Genomic DNA, 16,008 nt, shown 5'->3' on the forward strand with positions numbered 1-16,008 from the left:
GTCTGTAATGGGAAACTCTCTTACCACTTCAAAAGTTATTTTTCCTCCCTTGGTATCCTGCTGATAATTGATTTACCTCATTAGACTCACCTCAAATTTGGTAAAGCAACCCCCATCCTTTCATGTATTTATACCTGCTCCTGTATTTTCACTCCATGCATCTGATGAAGTGGGTTCTAACCCACAAAAGTTTATGCCCAAATAAAATTTTTAGTCTCTAAGATGCCACAAGGACTCCTCGTTATTTTTGATGATACAGAGTAACACAGCTACCACTCTGAAACCTATTACTGCTTCTGAATGCTTGGATTGTGTAAATGATGTGATTGGTAAACAAAGTTGGCAACATTTGGTGGTTTTTGAGACAACTTTCTATCTGAAATTAAGAGTTTGCCCAGTAAAAAAATTTCTATCAACCCCTTGATAGAAAATCGGGTTTTTGATTTAACAACAGTTTTTCTGGAAAGTGTCTGCTTGCCTTGAAAAATTTGTTTTCTTGCCAGAAAACTGAAAATTTTTGGCCACAGAAAATTTTTTTTGGAATTTGAGCACAAAGTATTAGATTTTTGATAGTCAGAAATTTATGAAAACGAAAGGTTTTATTGTTTGTCCAGAATGTTTCATGAAAAAAAATTTCAACCAGCTCTAACAACTACCCAAACCCTAGCTACAAACTTCACTCTCCAAAGCATGAACCTTTGCAGTTAAAACCCCTCTATATGCCTGTTGCTTTAAGAAACAAATGTTATTAAGTTTCTTTCTTAAGGCACCTTTTCCAAGTTTTTTTTCAACCCAAATGTGAAAAACTTGCAGCAGATAGACTATGAACAAGGGAAAATTATGCTAATAGGAAGAGAATCTCCTGCTTAAAAAGCCACCATTTTTTTGCTCCTTCCAAGCTTTGGCTTGCTTTTCTCGGCCAAACATATTTTACATTTAAAAAAATAATTGTTGATCAGTTTGGAATGTGTTTCATTGTTCGAGAGGAACTGACGTCTAGCTACATTTTTAGATATAGATACACACCTAAAAAGAAAAACCCCAAAATGCCACTGAATATAACTCATTTGCCTCCATTAAGGTGTGTAACTCATTTGCCTCCCTGAATAATGGTCTTAGTTCTGTAAGAATGCCCACTTCTCTTTATTGCTAGATCTCTACTTTTGTAACCTTTACAGAGTCTCCTCAAGGCAACTCAAGCATTTGTGCTTGTTAATGTCCTCAGACTGTAGAGAGTTTAAACCTGGGAGAACTAATCCCATTTCTATTTTGATTGGCTCCCACAGGGTCAAGAGCTACATTGCATGATGGTACTTCCTACCTAATTGCTCTTCTGTTGCCATGGAACATAGTGGCTTGCCCCATAGGCTGGAGAGCCTGGGGCTAAGCCAACCTAATTACAGAATGGAACCCACCTCAGAAAAATCAATGGTTCTTGTGTAAAAGGAGCCAGGACTAAGTAGTGATAAAGCTCTGCTGGGGAAAGAGCTAGAAGGTGGTTCCTATAAATGCAGGCAGCTCACAACAGGAAGTGGTAGTCAAAGGGAGAGAAGCTGAAGAAACTGCTGTTCTATTTGCTGGGCCCTGAGTCAGAGCAAGGAAGCCAGCAGGGAGGCCTGGGAGAGACCCTGACTGAACAGGGAAGAGGCTGAAGAATAGCATGAAAGAGGGCAAAAGGTTTTGATTTTGTGTTAAGACATTTGTGGACTTTGTTTGGACAGCTGTTACCATAGAAGGGGGTGGACAAAAGACTGACCTGGCTAGAGGACTGAATTATGATAGAGACACCATGAGAGTGCTGGAGTGACCATTCTCAGGGGGCTTGGTGAGAGAGCTGCGATGCCACACCTGCCTAATGGTGAGTGAACACTGTGATGGGTCACTTTAATAGTCCCTCTCCAAAAGAGTATCTGGCTCTAATCTTCCTTTTGATATGTCGGATTATCAAGCTGTTAACTCCACATGAATCTTATACTTCTGGAATCTGACATTGGCTCATATTCAAGGAGGTGTTTCTGAGACTTTCTCTGCAGTGCCTTGCACTTTCATCAGTTTCAGGAAAAATCTGTACATGCCCTGCCCCTTCACTACACTAAATAGGTGTGAATTATTCTCTCTACATTCTGTTATTTTCTTTGTTGGGCCTGTCCTGTAGTAGATGACTTCTGGGTACTCTTCTGGCTCTGTAACAGAACGCCACTAGCCATCACCTTCAGCCCCCAACTAAAACTCTCCAACACATCATCAAGGATCTACAACCTATCCTGAAGGACGACCCATCACTCTCACAGATCTTGGGAGACAGGCCAGTCCTTGCTTACAGACAGCCCCCCAATCTGAAGCAAATACTCACCAGCAACCACACACCACACAACAGAACCACTAACCCAGGAACCTATCCTTGCAACAAAGCCCGTTGCCAACTCTGTCCACATATCTATTCAGCGGACACCATCATAGGAGCTAATCACATCAGCCACACTATCAGAGGCTCGTTCACCTGCGCATCTACCAATGTGATATATGCCATCGTGTGCCAGCAATGCCCTTCTGCCATGTACATTGGTCAAACTGGGCAGACTCTACATAAAAGAATAAATGGACACAAATCAGACGTCAAGAATTATAACATTCAAAAACCAGTCGGAGAACACTTCAATCTCTCCGGTCACTCGATTACAGACCTGAGGGTGGCTGTCCTTCAACAAAAAAACTTCAAAAACAGACTCCAACGAGAGACTGCTGAATTGGAATTTATTTACAAACTGGATACAATTAACTTAGGCTTGAATAGAGACTGGGAATGGATGAGTCATTACACAAAATAAAACTATTTCCCCATGTTATTTCTCCCCCCACCCCACCCCCCACTGTTTCTCAGATGTTCTTGTTAACTGCTGGAAATAACCTACCTTGCTTGTCACCATGAAAGGTTTTCCTCCTCTTCCCCCCCCCCCCCCCCGCTGCTGGTGATGGCTCATCTTAAGTGATCACTCTCCTTACAGTGTGTATGATAAAACCCATTGTTTCATGTTCTCTGTGTGTGTATATAAATCTCCCCTCTGTATTTTCCACCTAATGCATCCGATGAAGTGAGCTCTAGCTCACGAAAGTTTATGCTCAAATAAATTTGTTAGTCTCTAAGGTGCCACAAGTTCTCCTTTTCTTTTTGCGAATACATACTAACATGGCTGCTACTCTGAAACCTGTCAAAGAGGGCTGTGGCTCCTAAAAGAGAATTTATGAAACCAAAAAGAAAGTGGTGTTCAAACTTCAGTGCTGCTGTAAACAGAACCCTTCAGGAAAGTGAGGTCAGGAAAGTTTGTTGGTGCTGAGAAACCACATGCATACAGATGCATACTGTATACATATGTCAAGTCTGATGACTTTAGCATTAGATGTGTTCTCTCTGGTGGTGTATTTTTAGATGAACCAGAGAAGTTAGGTAATTGCTATTCAGAATCCTTTAACTCTTTGAATGCCACATTGGAAGTTTACCCAGCAAAGATTGTGTCATGGCAGCACTATGGGGCTTCATCATATTAATATGTCACCCTGAGGGTGATTTGAACAACATTGACCAATATGGGATGTTGTATGCGGTGATGCAGGAAAGTAGTTACATTTTACATTAAATAGAGGTTATGTTCTAGAAAGTCATATTGTTTGAAGACAGACAGCATTGTCCCATGTTTGTTTTTCTTTGCATTTCAGATAAAGTTTACAAAGTAGAGCATTTAACTGCCTACTCACCCTAGGATATTTAAAATGAGCTGTGTTCTCTCCAGCTATTTCACCACAAATAAAGCCTGCAGTTAGAAATCAGTTAACTTCTACTGCTGTGGACTTTAACGCGACCTTGAAGGCTGATGTTTGCAGGGTAGAGAAGGGAGATGGAAAATTATAATAGGGTCATGGTACCAACGAGGGAAATCAGTGGAGGATTCTGCTCAACATCTTAGATGTGTATACACAAAAGCAAGGAGTATGGGGAATAAATAGGAAGAACCAGGAAGTCAGTACATAAACTGAATTATGACTTAATTGACATCACAGACACTTAGTGGGATAAGTCTCAGGACTGGAATATTGGCATACAAGGGTGTAGTTTGTTGAGGAAAGACAGGCAGGATAAAAAAGGGAGGAGGTGCTTCATTATACATCAAGAATATATATTTGTTCTGAGGTCCAGAAGGAGGAGAGAGTCAGACCAGCTGAAAGTCTCTGGGTAAAGAAGAATAGCAAGAAACCATTATGGCTCCATCGGGAGCTCTTTAATGACCTGAAAATCAAAAAGGAATCCTACAAAAAAATGGAAATGTGGACAAATTGCTAAAGAGGAGTACAAAAGAATAGCACAAGCATGTAGGGATAAAATCAGAAAGGCTAAGGCACAAGATAAATTGAACCCAGCAAGGGACATAAGAGGTTCTTTAAACAAACTAGGAAGAAGAGAGAGACAAAGGATAGCATAGGTTATCCACTTAGCAGAGAAGGAGAGCTAATGACATAAAGAAGGCTGAGGTGTTTAATACCTATTTTGCTTTTATCTTAACTAAAACTGTTAGTGACCAGATATTCAACATAGTTAATTTTAACAACAAGGGGGAAGGGTCGTAAGCCAGGATATGGAAAGAACAAATTAAAGAATATTTAGATAAACTAGCTGTATTCCAGTCAGTAGTGCCTGATGACATCCATCCTTGGGTATGTAAGGAACAAGCTGAAGCAATCTTGGAACCATTAGCAATTATCTTTGAGGACTCATGGAGGAAGGGGGTGGTCCCTCAGGACTGGAGAAGTGCAAACATAGTACCTATTTTCAAAAAAGTAACAAAGATGACCCAGGGAATTATAGACCTATGAGCCTAACTGTGGTACCCAGAAAGATACTGGAGCAAATTAGTAAACAATCGGTTTGTAAGCACATCGAGGATAATAGGGTTATAAGCAATAGCCAGCAAGGATTTGTCAAGAACAAGTCATGCTAAACCAAACTAATACTCTTCTTTGACAGGATTACTGGCCTAGTGGATGAAGGGAACCAGTAGACATGATATATCTAGATTTGAGTAAGGTTTTGACATTCTCCCACATGACATTCTGATAAAAGAACTAAGGAAATGTGGTCTAGATGAAATTACAAAAAGGTGGGTGCACAAATGGTTAAAAGACCATACTTGGAGTAGTTATCAGTGATTACGGTCAAAGTAGGAGGGTGCATCTAGTGTGGTCCCTTAGGAGTGAATTCTGGGTCTGGTACTATTCAATATTTTAATTAATGACTTGGATAATGGAGTGGAGAGTGTGCTTATTAAATTTGTGGATGACACTAAGCTGGGAGTGGTTGCAAGCACTTTGGAGGGCAGGATTAGAATTCAAAACAACCTTGACAAATTGGAGAATAGGTCTAAAATCAGCAACATGAAGTTCCATAAAGATAAATGCAAAGCACTAAGAGAAAAAAATTACATGGACAGCTACAAAATAGGGAATAACTGGCTAGGTGGTAGTATTATTGAAAAGCCTCTGGGGGTTATAGTGGAAATTGAATCAGAGTCAACAGGGTGCTGCATTTGCAAAAAAGGCTAATGTTCTGGGGTGTGTTGAGTATAAGAGACAGGTGGTAACTGTCCTGCTCTACTAGGCACAGGAGAGGCCTCAGTGGAGTACTGTGTCCAATTCTGCCCACCAAACTTCAGGAAAGATGTGGAGAAATTGGAGAGTCCAGAGGAGAGCAACCTAAATGATAAAGGTTTAGAAAACCTGACCTATGAGGAAAGATTTAAAAAAGGGCATGTTTAGTTTTGAGAAAAGAAGACTGATAAGTCTTCATATATGTTAAGGGCTGTTATAAAGATGACAGGGATCAGTTCTCCATGTCCACTGAAGGGAGGACAAATAACGGACTTAATCTGCAGCAAGGGAGATTTAAGTTAGAAAGTTTCCCCCCTAATATCTAACTATCAGGGTTTTTAAGCACTGGAATAAGCTTCCAGGGAGGTTGTGGAGGTTCACTGTAGGCTTTTGAGAACAGGTTAGACAAACACCTGTCAGGGATGGTCTAAGTTTACTTGGTCCTGCCTCCGTGCAAGAGATGGACTTGATAACTTCGTGGTCCCTCCCAGCCCTACATTTCTATGAGCCAAAATGGAAACCACCTCATGCTCACAGCTGTACCAACAGAGGTTTCTGCTTTCTTTAGTGAGAGAAGTAACTTTACTATTAATCCTGACTTCACGTATCTGTTTAGAAAAATGTGACTTTTTACATAACGACTTTTTGGACGATACTATATAAGGAAATTGTTGAAATGCTACAGAAAATTGAATCCCTGATGAAAACATGAGCAACACTAATGTCAATGTCACACACTTCACAAAATGCCTTTTCTGAGTGGGATACCAGAATATTAGGAGTTATTATATAGAAATACTTAGCTTCCACATAGTAAAATAGCTGTGGTAGCTAACAATATTAAAATTTGTTCTGAAGTAGAAATAATGGTCAATTTAGCATTCTACCAAGCTATCACATTCCAGGGTGCAATTCAAACTAGTGAGGGGTTGTGACCACCTGCCAGGCAACCTTTGGTGCCTCTCAGTGCTTTGTAGTTGTAGCTCCCAACCTGAGCTGCTCAGAAACAGCATGCAGGTCACACCCTTAGTGTCCGTGTAAAGCTGCAGCTAGCCAGGAACATTCTAGTCAACACACTGGCTTCCTTGGTTACCACTTGCTGGGTGACCCCAACACAAACCCAATCCCAGATTTTTCCCAAAAATGTGATCTGCACTGTCCAGTCCCCTCCTGGGCAATTCAGATATTAGTGGTTTGTTGCCCCTGTAAAGAGTCAATATACCACAGTTTGCTCTTTAATGGGAATTAGCAAACAATTCACTTTAAACACAACACTGGATGAGTTTTTATTAAAGAATAAAAAGTTTAACTACAATGGAGAGAGATTTTAAGTTAGTACAAGGTATTAAAATCAGAAATGGTTACAAAAAAAAATTTTTTTCCCTAGTACCTAAAACTTAAACTAGACTGGGTTCATGTTAAAATCCTTACCATGTGTTCCCAGTCTGACCAAAAAGGTCTCAAGTCAAAGTCCAAAGGGCTGGTTCAAACAGTAAAGCAGGTGCCCCCATGCTCTCTCTTCTCCTGGTGTATGCTGAAACACGGATCTGCCTTGTCTCCTTACTGTCTCAAGGACCCAGTTCACAGGCACTGGCTTTCTCCTTGCCCCAAGGCTGCTCAACCCCTGCTCTGCCCCAGGCCTCGCCCCCCACTCCACCCCTTCCTCCAAGCCCCCACCCCACCTCTTCCCACCCATTTCGAGCCCTTCCCCCAAGCGCGCCCTGTCCCCACTCCTCCCTCTCCCTCCCAGAACCTCCTGCATGCTGCAGAACAACTGATCCACAGCAGACAGGAGGTGCTGGGAGGAAGGGAGAGGAGTTGATCAGCGGGGCTGCCAGTGGGCAGAAGGCACTGGGGGTGGGGGAGGGGAAAGAGCTGGCTGCCCGTGGGTGCTAAGCACCCATTCATTTTTCCTGTGGGCACTCCAGCACTGGACCACCCCTGGAGTCGGTGCCTATGACCTTGTTTACTACTTATATGTAACGTGAGATAAACGCACATTCCTTTATTTAAGATAAACCTGTTTAACCACTCCTTGCTAATCAGGGCTTTGTGGGTTTGAACAAGTACTACCATCATCATACAGGAGGAATTCAGAACTTTGCATATACCTTGCTACATACATGCCACCATGATATCGACCAGTGAGTAATTAGTTTTCAAATGAAATCTTACAAGGCATATTTTGTAGTATTTAGGGTATGAATACAAGGGTGCATTTGGTCACAAAAGCATAAAGTATCTGGTCAATAGTTAGGTAGTGCTGGTTTTTCAATGGTGGTTTAACTGTTCTCTAGATGAGCATTACACACCTAATTTATAAGGCTGCTGAGCACCTGAAATGCCCATTTCTTTCCAAGTTATAAGTGTGGAAATGGGCTTGTATCTGACCACAGATGGTGCCAGTGCATCATGAAAGACACCACAGCACTCTTTGTGATATATAGTGTGCGTCTTAACAGTCATGTCTTCCGTTAACTTGTGTAAAGTCCTTTAAGTGAATTTTTCCCTTACTCTGATCATGGATGTTAAGTTGCTGGCACTGTCATGTGTGACACTAGTGTATTAAAAAGAAATACTTGCAATAAGTTTGGAAAGAAGAATAAAAGTTGGTCTAAATTTTGAGTTTGCTAGCCAAGTGACTAAAGAAATTCAACCCTTTGTGCTGCTTCTTAATTTCCACAGAAATGCTAGTGGGGACAATCTGAATATGGACCAAAGTTTTGCTGTGAGAATGCATGTATTCTTCTGAACTACAGCACTTTGACCCACATCCACACTAATCTAAACCATCTCAGATGTAAAGCACTCTGCCACAGTGCTGGGAGGCAGTGGATTCTGGGATACTTCTGGAAATCCACCAGAGCATGTGGTCTGTGGGTCCACTTTAGTGGTACCCATATTGGCAGACTGAAATGATTCAGACTTACTACATTACTATGTAGCTGTGCTGAAAACAAGTATAATCCAAATGGTATTTGGCATGTATGCTGTCAGGAGGACTGTTGACTGTGGATGAAAGAGAAACTATGAATTAAGTGTCCAAAGTGCTGCCACATCTGAAATAGCAGGAAGCCAACTCATGGGAGCATTTCTCTCATGGATACCAAATATTGTGCAGAGAATCTTTGGAAGTTGAATAGCAACAGTTACTCAAAGAAGCAGAACCAACTTTTAAATGCTCAGTGACAGGATGGTCTGGTAACTATTCTGGGTTGTTGTGTGTGTGATACGAGTGAGAAAGAATGGAGTCTGAGTAAAAGGAAGTACCGTATTTTTACTTCTGCTTTTCTGTTTAATGCTACAGCATTGTCTTTCTATTATTCCTTTTAGAAAAGCCAGTAAATACATGCACCTAAGGATTAGATGTTGGCCAGTAATGGCTACCATGAAATGGAAGCTTGGAGAGTCAGCTGTAACCTGTCAAGAGGACAGGGTTAGTGTTTGTGGTGTGGTGTGTAGTTGCTGGTGAGTATTTGCTTCAGGTTGGAGGGGCTGTCTGTAAGCGAGGACTGGTCTGCTTCTAAGGGCTGTGAGAGTGAGGGATTGTTTTCCAGGATAGGTTGTAGATCGTTGATAATGTGCTGGAGAGGTTTTAGCTGGGGGCTGTATGTGATGGCCAGTGGTGTTCTGTTATTTTCCTTGTTGGACCTGTCTTGTAGTAGGTGATTTCTGGGTACCCATCTTGCTCTGTCAGTCTGTTTACTCACTTCCCCAGGCTCTAGGTGTGTGTCTGTGTAGATTTGTTCCCATGCTGTAGCAGGGAGTTTTTTGAGCAGCTGGTGTAGTTTCTTTTGATACTCCTCAGTTGGATCAGAGGATAGTGGCCTGTAGAATGTGGTGTTGGAGAGTTGCCTGACAGCCTCCTGTTCATAATCAAACCTATTTATTATGACTACAGCACCTTCTTTGTCAGCCCCTTTGATTACAATGTAAGATTTGTTTCTAAGGCTGTGGATGGCATTGCATTCTGTATGGCTTAGGTTATGGGGCAAGTGATGCTGTTTGTTCACAGAGCGAGACGGGTACCCAGAAATCATCTACTACAGGACAGGTCCAACAAGGAAAATAACAGAACACCACTGGCCATCACATACAGCCCCCAGCTAAAACCTCTCCAGCACATTATCAACGATCTACAACCTATCCTGGAAAACAATCCCTCACTCTCACAGCCCTTAGAAGCAGACCAGTCCTCGCTTACAGACAACCCCCCAACCTGAAGCAACTACGCACCACAAAAACACTAACCCTGGAACCAATCCCTGTAGCAAACCTCGTTGCCTACCCTGTCCCCATATCTACTCTAGTAACACCATCAGAGGACTCAACCACATCAGCCACACCATCAGAGGCTCATTCACCTGCACATCTACTAATGTTATATATGCCATCATGTGCCAGCAATGCCCCTCTGCCATGTACATTGGCCAAACCAGACAGTCCCAACGTGAAAGAATAAATGGACATAAATCGGACATCAGGACTGGTAACATCTCCCTGAACATTCTATAAACAGATTTAAAAGTAGCTATACTTGAACAAAAAAAACCTTCAGAAACTGACTTCAAAAGAGAAACAGCAGAACTAAAATTCATTTGCAAATTTAACTCCATTTAATTTGGGCCTGAACAGGGACTGGGAGTGGCTGGCTCATTACAAAAGTAGCTTTGCCTCTCCTGGAATTGACACCTCCTCATCTATTATTGGGAGTGGACTACATCCACCCTGATTGAATTGGCCCTGTCAACACTGGTTCTCCACTTGCAAGGCAACTCCCTTCTTTTCATGTGTCAGTATAATAATGCCTGCATCTGTAATTTTCACTCCATGCATCTGATGAAGCGGATTCTAACTCATGAAAGCTTATGCCCAAATAAATCTGTTAGTCTTTAAGGTGCCACTGGACTCCTTGTTGTTTTTGTGGATACAGACTAAACATGGCTACCCCCTTATACTTGACATTGGTGCAGTTAGAATCAGAATATGGCCCTTGATGAATCAATCACAAGACAAATGAATGCTCAGAAAATCTGTCCTACTGCTGGATGGTGGGAGGAGGATTTGAGAATGGGAGTCTTGACCATATGTATTAACTGGAGAGCAGGAACTGGCCCAGATATTTGCACCTTCCCCAATCTGACTTTTCCTACTATTTTGGATTAGTAAGAACACAGCCCCCCACACACACACTTGGATGGTGACAGCTACAGTAGCCTCTCTTCTACATCCCAACACAATCTAAACCTTGCACATACTACAGAGGTGTTCCAAATGAACTGCATGTCAGTTCAAAAGAGACTTCCATTCAATCATACTGGGATCTAGAACCGGGCTGCCATTAGCCTGTTGTATCAGATTACCACCAAGGGAGTAGTTTTGGAGTAATTTAAATATATTAGGGCTAGCCCTATTTGTGGGAGTTTTATGCCAAAGCTATATAGAAGTAATATGTAGGGTCCCACCCCATCAATCCTTACCTTCTCCTCCAAACTTTTATACCTACTGCATAGCTTTTGCATGAGGACATATACAAGCCACCCAACATAGCAGGAGCATAAGCAACAAAAGGAAAAGATATCTTGTGCATTCTTACTATTTCCCATTACACTCATGCTACAGTACTGTAAAGTAACAGGCAGGAAGATCAATGAGAAGAGGCAGCTGGACACTTGAAAACAGCTGGCCCACTGGCAGCTCTCCTAGGCTGTATTATGATTATCTGTTTAACAGCAGGGCTCTGGCTCATAGGCCTAATGTAGTCACTAACTACAGACTATGCAAATTCTGAGTTGAGAGCTTTAGTTGGATTGCTTTAGGTAACAGCATGAGAACCTGAGGCCAAAAATATCAGGGTGACTATGTTCTTTCATCCACTGGGTTGAGATCTCCTTGGCAATAGATAAAGAAAAGTTCATATGATTTTTGTAAAGACTAAATGGTACAGGGGAAGAATTTTTGTATGGCATATGAAGACACCACAAACAAGTTACAAGACTTGGTGCATTAATGGTTTGATCTGCTATGACAAGTTCTCTTCCTAAGGTACAGTAATCCTGTGAAGAGGAGTTGGGCCACAAGCTGCAAAATTCAGATCCAGGTATGAATCCACAGATTTCAGGGGATTCAGATCCCGTGGTTTGGGTTGGCTGCTTATCTTCTGCTGGAACATCTAGGCTTGACTTCCAACAATTTGGGGATGTTTGGATCTCTCTTTATGCTGGAGTGGTTACCATTAAAACTTGGTCCATACCTCTCTTTACTCTAAAATGGAGTAGTTGCCATTAAAACTCAGCCTCTACCAACCATTACCAAGTGTTACTATAATGGTATCTGAGATAGCTCAGTGTTATGAGTGCTAATAATGGCTTCTATAGAATAGGGATTACTGTAACATGCAAGACTGGCAATGTCTCTTGACCTTACAAATCACAGGAGGCACTCATTAACTTTTTTAAATTACAATGAAATATTTTAAGCAGATGCTTGTTTTGTTGTCCAAGAAATGCTCATCTAAATTTGTAAAGGTGTTATTTTTAAAGTTTTGCACATTGAACTTAGTAGCAATGCATCGTTATGAAAAAGTGTGCATACCAGCACAAAATCTACACCACTGTGAATTTAAAGCAAAATTAGAAGCATAATATATATTGAGAGAGGGGGATGATCAAGCATTGGAATAAGACTTTGACATTTTTATGTTCACAATAGGATATATAATAGGATTGCTGACAAGCTAAGCAAATACAGTTGATCAGAAATGAATTTTTGTACTGTGGAAAAATGACCTGGTCACAATGTCTCAGTTCAAGAGGTTTTGTTTTGATTGTTATAATATAACATATAAAAGCTAACATGAAAACAAGAAAGCCAAGACAATTAGTTTTGACTTCATTCTGAAGAGTTTGACAAAAACACATTCTCACATGATATTTGTTTCAATGAAACTGCACTTTTCAATGGAAGTGTGTTCAAACATTTTTCAATCAGCATTGTAAGCAAGAAGTAATCCGTAAAAGCTCAGGTTAAAATGTTTCTTCCCCCATAAACACATTTAAAAAATTGCTTCAGTTGTATTTTTTAATTGTTGTATAAAGGACAGCTATTATGAGTCAGCCATCTTGAAACAATCATTTTTAGACAGTTACTTCTGTAATGCGTTCCAGAACATTTGTTTGTAAAGTGAAATCTGAAAAAAGAGGCTATTCCAGCCACAGCAATCATGAATTGAGTTTCTGAAGAACTGGATGTTGGAAAGATTATACTTTTAACAATAAAGGGGAACTGAGTTATACACACGACAACTTAGTAAAATAGTAAAAACAGCTTTTTATACAGTTGAATAGTCCTTCATGCTATAATACCTTCACAGCTGGCATAAGCCTTATATGTTCTTGTGAGAAAAAACATGTCTTATTGAATGTGTCATAAGGATATAGTTATTACTTAGCATTTTAACTTTTCTTATAGTCTAATAGAGTATACATTTACCTGTACAGGAAGGTTTGGAGAATAACCCCAGGGCCTTGACAAACAAACCCATAGTAAATATGCTACTATAAAATCACCAAGAGGGAAAAAGGGAAGCAATACTATAATGAAGCTGCATCTGGAGCAATTGGATAGTCAGTAATCTCCGATTGGCTGGAAGTAAGCCTACTGAAAATTAACAGAGCTATAAAAGCTGGCCAATCACAGTAGGAAGCGGTTAATGTGAACATTGTGGACAAGGAAGAAGTTTTGATTAGCAGTCTTGAAACTGGCAGAGTTCAGTTGGGAAGGAGCAGAACTTTGGTTTGGAGGTAATTTTTCTTAGAAAACTGTATTGTAGAGCCAAGCTATTTAGTCCCAAGGGCTCTTTCAATTTTCCAGATACAAATGTTTATACATGATTCCAGATACAAATGTTTATGTAAGTTCACTCATATATGGTATGTATGGGTTCTGGAGCAGTGAGGTATGTATTTAGCAGGTTTGTGTTGGGTTCAGTTAAAAACCCCAGCCTCCATTCGAGGGACACCTCAGTGGTTTGAGCATTGGCCTGCTAAACCCAGGGTTGAGAGTTCAATCCTTGAGGGGGCCCATTTAGGGATCTGGGGCAAAAATTGGGGATTGGTCCTGCTTTGAGCAGGGGGTTGGACTAGATGACCTCCTGAGGTCCCTTCCAACCCTGATATTCTATGAAGGCATTAGATGAAAAGGAACATGGAAAAGTTTATAAAAAGCCTTTAAAAGCTTTCTTACAGTATCTTCATCTGGGTCTTTATGTGCTACCTTAGACTGTGTTGGTAATGTCTGCTGAGTAACAACTACCCCAAGGTCTTAAATAGAATGTTAATATGGAACTTTAATAACTGAAGAGCAAACAAATACAAGCTCCAGTTTTGAAGCTGTATATTTGGTTAGAAGCTTACGTTTGTATGAAGATGGGATCTCTCTGCCTGTCCCACTGAAACTCTAGTTACTGTGAAAGAAGGGCAGTAGGTAGTGTCAATGCAAAATATTTTCAGCTAGCTTTGTTTTGAAATTTTTAGTTTAAAACCCCAGGAGACTGGAGAACTACTCTGTTTCTAACTATGCTAACAAACATATCAAACTACAGTAGTGACTGAAGCACTCTCCAACATGGGTAGGAAGAGTATGTCATTCTCTATATCTATACCATTTTAACTTAAAATTCAGGGTGATTCCAATTGTAGTGCAAAACCTCAAACAGAATCACTAAGTGCTTGTGTTTCTCCCTAGTAATGTCAGTCAGTCGTACTTCCATTATAGTTCTTAAGTCTTTTTTTTTTTTTTTTTTATGATTTAATTGTAAAGTCTGGCTACAAGAATTCCATTTCATGAAAAATTGAGATGGACATCTGTTTCTATTCTGATCCAGAACAAAATGGAGAGAAATTAATACCAAGTGAAGAAAAACATCCCAGAAGTCTGGTGGGTAGGGCACATGCCTAGGATGTAGGAGACCTAGGTTCAAGTTCCTTGTCTGAATCAGACTTACCAGAAGGACATTAGACAGCTACCCCAGAATAGCTTTTTCAACAAATATGTTTCCACAAAAAGTTTTGGTTTTAACAAATCATCATTTTCCAATGAAAGGACATTTTTGAATATTCCCAACCTGCTCTACTTAATCTGTCTTCCTCTGTAGGAAAAGCCTAAGAACATTCAGTTATTGTCTTTCAAATATTTCATGATCCCTGACCAAATATCAGGGCAGTGAATCAGTCATGAGAATCTACTGGACCCACATTGTTTATGCTAAATCTCCTACAGAACTTGCTTGTGGTTTTGTCAGATTCTAATTATACAATGTACTCTAGTTATAATGAAGCTCTATCAAAGATAGGTTTTGGCTTTCTGTACTCTGTTCTCATGGTTGGTTTAATTTTATTCTCATTGATTTCCAGCATCAACCATAGTAAAATACAAAAAACGTAAGTGAACTGAAAGAAAAACGTTCGTTTACAATCCTGTCTTCCTGTTCATGACCTCCCTAACACAAAAAATAGTGAAAGTGTATTCCTTACACTGCTGTAAGGAAGTGGTTAAAAGCCTATTGGGCTTCAATGAGCTTTAGTTCAGGACCTCAGTGTCTGGGACGCTACCAGTGCCAAGCAGGGGTGGAGCTGCCAAACACTGTGTTCAGTGAATGCCAATATAAACTTGATCCATTAGTTCAGTGGTTCCCAAACTTGTTCTGCCACTTGTGGAGGGAAAGCTCCTGGCAGGCTGGGCTGGTTTGTTTATCTGTTGCGTCCACAGGTTCAGCCAATCTCAGCTCCCAGTGGCTGTGGTTCACTGCTCCAGGCCAATGGGAACCGCTGGAAGTAGTGGCCAGTACGTCCCTTGGCCTGCATCACTTCCAGCGGCTCCCATTGGCCTGGAGCAGCAAACCGCAGCCACTGGGAGCCACGATCGGCCAAACCTGTGGATGCGGCAGGTAAACAAACCAGCCCCGCCCACCAGTGGCTTTCCCTGCACAAGCGGCAGAACATGTTTGGGAACCACTGCATTAGGTGATACAACTCACATTTGGAATTTCCCCTTACACCCCACTTCCTAACTGTAGACTTGTGCTCAGGTCCTAAATTCTGAGGTTTGTTAGGAATAACTACTGGCAGGTTTTGGAAGTGCAAAAGCAAAATTAGGGTTGAGTCGGCTCTGAATCACATTTTAATGGAAATGCCAATATTTGGGTTGTAGCTGTGTGGGACATGTTTTGGATATGTAGTTATGCTTGGCATCTCTGTATTTAACCTCTCCCATTGAAAGTTACTAAATACATCTCGTTTTTAAAAAAGAACCCTTAATTTGGGCCTCCTGATTAGTGAAGAGAGCAGGAATGGCTTTTTTTCAAGCAATGTA

The 16,008-nt window shown here is 40.9% G+C and overlaps 1 long non-coding RNA gene across 1 annotated transcript in view; it reads left to right on the forward strand.

Annotated features, from left to right (window-relative positions):
- The first annotated feature begins 1,484 nt into the window (after nt 1-1,484).
- LOC122455550 overlaps nt 1,485-16,008 on the forward strand; it is a 44,962-nt gene continuing 30,438 nt past the window's right edge. Inside the window, exon 1 of the long non-coding RNA XR_006273802.1 lies at nt 1,485-1,858. This is a non-coding gene — a long non-coding RNA (uncharacterized LOC122455550). The remainder of the gene's footprint in view (nt 1,859-16,008) is intronic.

This window comes from Dermochelys coriacea, chromosome 8 (genome assembly GCF_009764565.3).
Source record: "Dermochelys coriacea isolate rDerCor1 chromosome 8, rDerCor1.pri.v4, whole genome shotgun sequence".
Lineage (NCBI taxonomy): Eukaryota > Metazoa > Chordata > Testudines > Dermochelyidae > Dermochelys > Dermochelys coriacea.